Raw genomic sequence first — 8,028 nt, forward strand, 5'->3', positions numbered from 1 at the left:
CCCGTACACTCTCACTATCCTACACACTAGGAATCATTTACATATTTCAGAACCTACAAACCTGTTCGCCTTTGGAGTGTGGGAGGAAACCAGAGCTCCCGGAGAAACCACACGCAGTTACTGTAGGACGTATAAACTCCGTACAGACAAGCACCTGTAGTCAGGATCGAACCGGGGTGTCTGGTGCTGCTGTAAGGCAGCAAATCTACCGCTGCGCCACCTTGCTTTCCTCCAGGTGCTCTGGTTTCTCCCTCATGCCAGATAAGTGCAGGTCTGTAGGCTACTTGGCCTCTGTAAAATTGTCCCCTTGTGTGTAGGGAGTGAATGCAAATGTGGGATAACATAGAACTAGTGTGAATGGGTGGTCGATGGTTGGCATGGACTCGGTGGGCCGAAGGTCCTGTATCCATGCTGTATCCATCAATCAACTGCACAACAAGATCAGTGGGAAAGAAGGTGAACACTCTCTAACAGTGAGCAGTTCTGCAGATTGGGTGGCACGGTGGCATGGCAGTAGAGTTGCTGCCTTACAGCGCTTGCAGCGCTCGAGGCCCAGGTTCGATCCTGACCTCGGGTGCTGTCTGTATGGAGTTTGTACGTTCTCCCCATGACCGCATGGGTTGTCTCCGAGATTTTCTGTTTCCTTCCACACTCCAAAGACGTACAGGTCTGTAGGTTATTTGGCTTGGTGTAAGTTTAAATTGTAAAGGGCCTGTCCCACTTGGGCCTCATTTGCGCGTCACGCAGATAGCGCACGAAGATTTTGTGAATCCGACAATCCTGGGGCGTCCCGTGAGACCACGCGTCACTGCCTACGTCACCATGCACCATGCGCGCGTAATGCACGCCATGCGCACATCACCTGCGTGTCACGACGCGCGCGTTGTGCGTCGTGACGTATAAATGTTGTCGCGTAAATGACGCGCAAATGACGCCCAAGTGGGACAGGCCCTTAAATTGTAAATAGTCCCTAGTGTGTGCGTAGGATCGTGTTAATGCGCGGGGATCGCTGGTCGGTGCGGGCTCGTGGGCTGATGGGCCTGTGTCCGCGCTGTATCTCTAAACTAAACTAAATGAGTGTGGTGCAGCGGTGGGCTCTGGTTATCTAACTCCACGTTTGCTCTGAGCCCTGCAGCTGTTACATTGCTTGCTTTGTACTGTGCTTCAATGTACCTGGGAAGAGTGCACAAATCTTGTCTGCAAACGCTGCGGTACCAGACAGGAATACTTTATATCCTGTCTCCATTTGCTGTTTGTTCCCGAAGACATTAGTCTCAGTGAAGCTTTATTGACATCCAGTAAAATGTAATTGTTTTGTTACAGGTTCAGTGCATTTTGAATTATTTTTGAATGAGTCTCTCCTGTACTGTAAAATATTGTTCAAGATTGCGTGGCACAGTGGCCCAGTGGTAGAGTTGCTAACTTACTGTAGCAGAGACCCGGGTTCGGTGCTGTCCCTGCGATGTTTGTACGTTCTTCATGTGACCTGCGTGGGTTTTCTTGGAGATCTCCGGTTTCCTCCCACACTCCAAAGACGTACAGGTTTGTGGGTTAATTGGCTTGGTATAAATGTAAATTGTCCCTAGTGTGTGTAGGATAGTGTAAGTGTGCGGGGATCGCTGGTCGGTGCAGACTTGGTGGGCCGCTGGGCTTGTTTCCCGCGCAGAATCCTACACATTGGGGACAATTTACAACTTTTAACAAAGCCAATTAACCTGTACTTCTTTGGAGTGCGGCAGGAAACCAGAGCACCTGGAGAAAACCCACGTGGTCACAGGGAGAACGTACAAACTCCATACAGACAGCACCTGTAGTCAGGATCGAACCCCGGTCACTGGTGTTGTAAGGCAGCAACCCAACTGCTGTGCCACCGAACCGTACCTAAGTCCTTTGTTTTCTCCACTTATCATCTCCCAGCCTTAGTTGCTAACTCCACCTCTCTCCCTCCCATGCTGGGTTCCATCTGCTCCTCTGCACCCTCATCCACCCATAAGTTACCTGCTCCTACTTTACACCTTCCTCCCCTTCTCACTTTCAATCCTAAGGCTGGGTCTTGACCCGAAACATCATCTGTCACTTTGCCTCCACACACGCTGCTTGACCCGTTGAGTTCCATCAGCAACCTGTTTGGTGCTGCAGATTCACTCTCGCGTGCCACAATCTAAATAAAGAGTGGGTCAGGCCAGATGGGCCGAATAGCCTCCTCCTGCACTTCTTACTTTGAGACAGAGTCATGGTTTCCGCACTAACCACACAATAAGTCCGTTGATAGATCAGATGCTTCCAAGATGGTGTCCAACACAAGCGACTATTTGCGTGCTGGCCACGGAAGCAGATCTACAAACTCACATTACAATTGCTCCGCACTCTTCAATCTGTATTGCTACAGCAACATTTCCTACTGTAACTAAGATATTCCCTTATCATGTATCTGTACACTGTATATGGATTGATTGTAATCATGTATTGTCTTTCTCCTGACTGACTGGCACCCAACAAAAAGCTTTTCACTGAACCAATCTACATGTGACAATAAGCTAAACTGGAGCTAGACACAAAAAGCTGGAGTACCTCAGCGGGACAGGCTGTACCTCTGGACAGAAGGAATGGGTGACGATTCGGGTCGAGACCCTTCTTCTTTGTGAGTTATCTTTGGCATAGTTTAAGGTGTGAGGGGAAAGATTTAATAGGAACCTGAGGGGCAACCTTTTCACACAGAGGGTGGTGGGTATATGGAATGAGCTGCCAGAAGAGGTTGCTAATTCAGGTACAATAACTGCATTTTAAAGACAATGGTACAGGCACATGGATAGGAATGGTTCAGTGGGATAAGGGGCAAACGCAGGTAAATGGGATAGCTTAGATGGGGCATCTTGGTCAGCGTGGATGAGATGGGCCGAAGAGCCTGTTTCCACACTGTATGATTCTAGGAATATGACTCTGTATGACAATGTGTCTATCATCCTCTCTCAAAATTATGTAAAATAATATCAAGGTTTACCATGGGAACAAGTTCTGGGCTCAGAAACCTTCCTGCAGATATACTCGAGCTCCTTCAATAGAAGACCAGACTCTGGCTGTCAAAAGCCAGTCTCCCACTGCGCAGGTAATAGATAACCACTTTGCTGCCATATCCCTGAGATATATTATTAAATCACATCACTTCAGTTAATGACACCTTGCATCTGACGAAACAAGTTCTCAAACAGCTTCATCAGTATGTGGCAGCGTTGTGAAGCATCTGCCTTGGACAGGTAGAGGGGTATGATGCAAAGACAGATAAACGTGTATGCACACACACACACACACACACACACACACACACACACACACACACACACACACACACACACACACACACACACACACACACACACACACACACACACACATTCACACATATACATACACACACACACACACTGTCCAAACACACACATACATTCACACATATACATACACACACACACACACTATCCAAACACACACATACATTCACACATATACATACACACACACACACTATCCAAACACACATACATTCACACATATACATACACACACACTAACACACACCCACCTACATACGCAGATACACACATACACACACATTCACACATACATACAAATGCACACACTCACATACATACATACACAAATGCGCACACACATAAACACACACAGATAAGCACACACACACATAAACACACGCACACAAACAGAGAAAAGTACACACACACAAGCACACACACAGACAAACACTCACACACAGAAATACACAAAGACAAGCACATATACACAAACGCACACATAGGTACACACACATAAACACAGATAAGCACACACCAACAAGCACACATACATACACACACCTAAGCACACAGATACACACAGAAACACACACACATGCACACAAACACACACACACACACATACACACATACACACAGAAACACACAGAAACACACACAGACACACACATGCGCTGCTATTACAGGAATGTCAGCACTGACATTGATGCTTGGCTATGTGGGATAAAGGCTCCTCTCTCTCGCTAAGCACAGTGCTTAATGCCAAGCACATATAACTGCACGAACAATAACAGTGAAACAGTGATCCCCATCAACACAGCACCACCACTTGAAAACAAGACCTATTCTCATCCATTACTGAAGCTGGTCAATGATTTTTCTGGTTAACATTGATCACAGCATTTCACTCATTTGTTCTATATGTCCCCACATCATCGTCTATATCTCTCGATTCCCTTTTCCCTGATTCTCAGTCTGAAGAACGGCCTGGACCCGAAACGTCACCTATTTCTTTTCTCCAGAGATTCTGTCTGACCTGCTGAGTTGCTCCAGATTTTTGTGTCTATCTTCGGTTTAAATCAGCATCTGCAGTTCCTTCCTACGCAGCCTTGATTAAGTTCTGTCAGCAGTGTAGGGGGGAAGTTTAGGGGTAACATGAGGGGGAACTTCTTTACTCAGAGAGTGGTAGCTGTGTGGAACGAGCTTCCAGTGGAAGTGGTGGAGGCAGGTTCGATTTTATCATTTAAAAATAAATTGGATAGGTATGTGGACGGGAAAGGAATGGAGGGTTATGGTATGAGTGAAGGTAGATGGGACTAGGGGAAAATAAGTGTTCGGCACGGACTTGAAGGGCCGAGATGGCCTGCTTTCCGTGCTGTAATTGTTATATGGTTATATGGTTATATGATCATGACAGAAGCCTACTCGTGGCGATCCCCGGAAATGACGGCACGATGCACTCTGTGACGCATCGGGCGATCAATTCTGTCAACATGTTGGACGACGACAGAAGCCAACAGCGAGCTACACGTCATCTGACACACGAGCGAACGAACGAACCAGTGTAGGACATGATCCTAGGTTCTGGAGCCTGACTTTAGAGGACCGTATTTAAGAACTTAGAAGGAGTTAGAAGGTTGCGCTGAGGAACTTGGGTTCAGAAGGCTGTGTTTAGGCTGTGTTTAGGAGCACTGGATCAAGAACTAAGGCTCAGGAGGATGAGTAGGCGAGCCTGTGTTTAGGAACCTGGCGTCAGGAGCTCAGATTTGTGTGGGCCTCAGTTACCTTGTGGCCTCAGTAAGTATCATGAGTATAGGTGTAATACAAGATTTTATTGAGTGACTATGTGAAGAACCCGCCAGGACGCATGCGTGTCATATCGCTTCACGCATTGCGAAACGACAGGCGGGGTGGAGCGTTCCCCCGCTGCGGTAAGTTTAAAACCGAGACCGACAGGTAAGTGAATTACTCTGCGGTCGTTTTGTTTTCCCGTGCTGTATTACAGGGGGAAACTATGGACAAAACGAATAAGTCCACAAGGGCTGCGTCTAAGCTGGCTGGGGAGGACCGCGGAGTTGCGGGCAGCCAGCTGTGGCCGACTGCACCAGAATCACCTATAGAGCGATCAGCTGTGCCCGACTTGGCACCTGCGCCGGCCAGATCAACACCACGGCCGGGCGGGAAGGCCAAACGGAAGACCGACAGGGCCGTTGACTCAGACGAGTCGGACTGCGAAGGAATGCCGCGGGTGGCTAGCGACCGTGATTGCTTGGGCCGAATGGAGCGGCTAGGGGGTCATTGAGAAAACCCAACACGACTCTCTGGAATTCGTGTCAAATATCTTTACAATAAACAAAAAAGATGGTGGTTGCCGCATCATTATAGATTTGACCAAACTGAATACATTTGTGCAGTATATTCATTTCAAAATGGAAACCTTTGTTACTGCCAAACAATTGATTTCCAAAGGCTACTTCATGGCTTGCATCGCTTTAAAAGATGCTTACTATTCGGTGCCTGTACGGAAGGATCACAGACGTTATTTAAAGTTTAACTGGATGGGGCAGCTTTGGCAGTATAGAGCACTGCCTAATGGCTTAACATCCGACCCCCGGACTATTTACCAAAATTTTGAAACCAGCCCTAGTGTTTCTTCGGAAACAAAAACATATGGTCATGGCTTACCTAGATGACATATTAATTGTGGGGAAAACTTTGGAATTAGCCAAAATAGCTGTATCAGCCACCAAACAATTGTTTGAGAAACTGGGGTTCATCATCCATCCAGTTAAATCTAAGCTGACGCCTTCCACCACTATGGATTACTTAGGGTTCACCATTGACTCAGTTCACATGTCGGTGACTTTACCTAAGGACAAGGCAACAGACTTAACTGAGGCCTGCAACAACCTCATTGACATCAGTGAACCGTTTATTCGACTGGTAGCAAGGGTAATTGGCAAAATTGTGGCTGCTTTTCCAGCCACATAGTTTGGACCTTTGCATTACCAAAATTTACAAAGGGCAAAGGTACAAGCACTCAAAATCAACACTGGTCATTACCAATCAAAGCAATTACGGAATTACAATGGCGGAGGGAAAACATTCGGCATTGTTCCAGCCCTATCATTGTCAGCAACCCTTCAGTGGTGCTACAAACTGACGCCAGTGCTCATGGTTGGGGTGCTACTAATTCCATCTCTAGTTGTGGAGGTAGATGGGATGCACAAGAGGCATCATTACTTCAGACACATGGCATAAACTACTTGGAAATGTTAGGTGCGTTCTATGGTCTAAAATCATACTGTTCAGAAATGCATCACCTGCATGTTAGACTACAGATTGATAACACCACCGTGGTGGCATTTATTAACTATATGGGTGGAATCAAATCGATATCATGTGATAATCTGGTTAACACAATTTGGCAATGGTGTATTCAGAAAAATATTTGGATATCAGCTAGTTACCTACCAGGTAACCTCAATACAGTGGCAGACACCAGGTCACGAAAATTCAATGACAACATCGAATGAATGTTGGACCGCAAAGTATTTGCTGATATTGTAGCACGATATGGAACATCAGATATCGATCTATTTGCATCTCGGCTTAATCACCAGTTGCCAAACTATGTTTCTTGGGAACCAGACCCTGGGGCAGCAGCGATGGATGCTTTCTCGCTGCATTGGGGGAAATTGTTTTTCTATGCATTACCTCCTTTCTGCCTCATCAGTCGGGTATTACGCAAAATACAACAAGACTCGGCGTCTGGTATTTTGGTATTGGCCCGATTGGCCTATTCAACCATGGTTCCCTGTGATTCTCAATATGGTTTTAGAACCATGCATCTCCGTTCCGAAACGACCAGATTTGTTGGTTCATCCCGTAATGGGGGAAAGCCATCCATGCCATGACAGGACAAATTTGTTGATTTGTAGAATCTAAAGAAACCACTTCTGGACCTGGGGCTGACGGACCGAACAATGAATATAATCACAGCGGCTCACAGGCAGTCCACCAAAAAACAATATCTGGTCTACATCAGGAAGTGGGAGATATATTGTTCTAGGAACAACATCACTTACTGTACGGCAAACATTACGTCTGTTCTGGAATTCCAGGCTAGCCTCCACTATGATGAGGGGCTCAGTTATAGTGCCATAAACTGCGCCAGAAGTGCCCTTTCAGCGTATCTGTGGCAAGGATCAGAGCGTCATTCTGTCAGGACTCACCCCCTGGTAACTAAACTTATGAGGGGAATTTTTAATATTAATCCCCCTAGGACAAGGTATTCCCAAATATGGGATGTAAGTGTAGTCCTTATGCTACTGAGGAATTGGTCACCAGCAACAGCTCTGTCCCTGCAAAGACTAACTCATAAAATAGTCATGCTGATGGCATTGGTCTCAGCACAAAGAGTTCAGTCATTACATAAATTAAGGCTGGATAGTATGACCACTTCAACGAGTAAAATAACCTTTTACATCCACGAATTAGGTAAACACAACCGACCGGGATCGTCAGGCCTCAAAATAGAATTCAGAGCTTACCCAATAGATGATCGTCTATGCATTATGATGCATTTATTACTACTTAAAGTAGTATTACTCCTTTATTTATTACTATACATAGAGATCACTAAACAGCTCAGAGGCAATGAGATGGCATTACTGATCAGCCACAAACAGCCCCATAATAGGGTATCTGTACAAAC

The sequence above is a fragment of the Amblyraja radiata genome, chromosome 33 (genome assembly GCF_010909765.2).
Source record: "Amblyraja radiata isolate CabotCenter1 chromosome 33, sAmbRad1.1.pri, whole genome shotgun sequence".
Lineage (NCBI taxonomy): Eukaryota > Metazoa > Chordata > Chondrichthyes > Rajiformes > Rajidae > Amblyraja > Amblyraja radiata.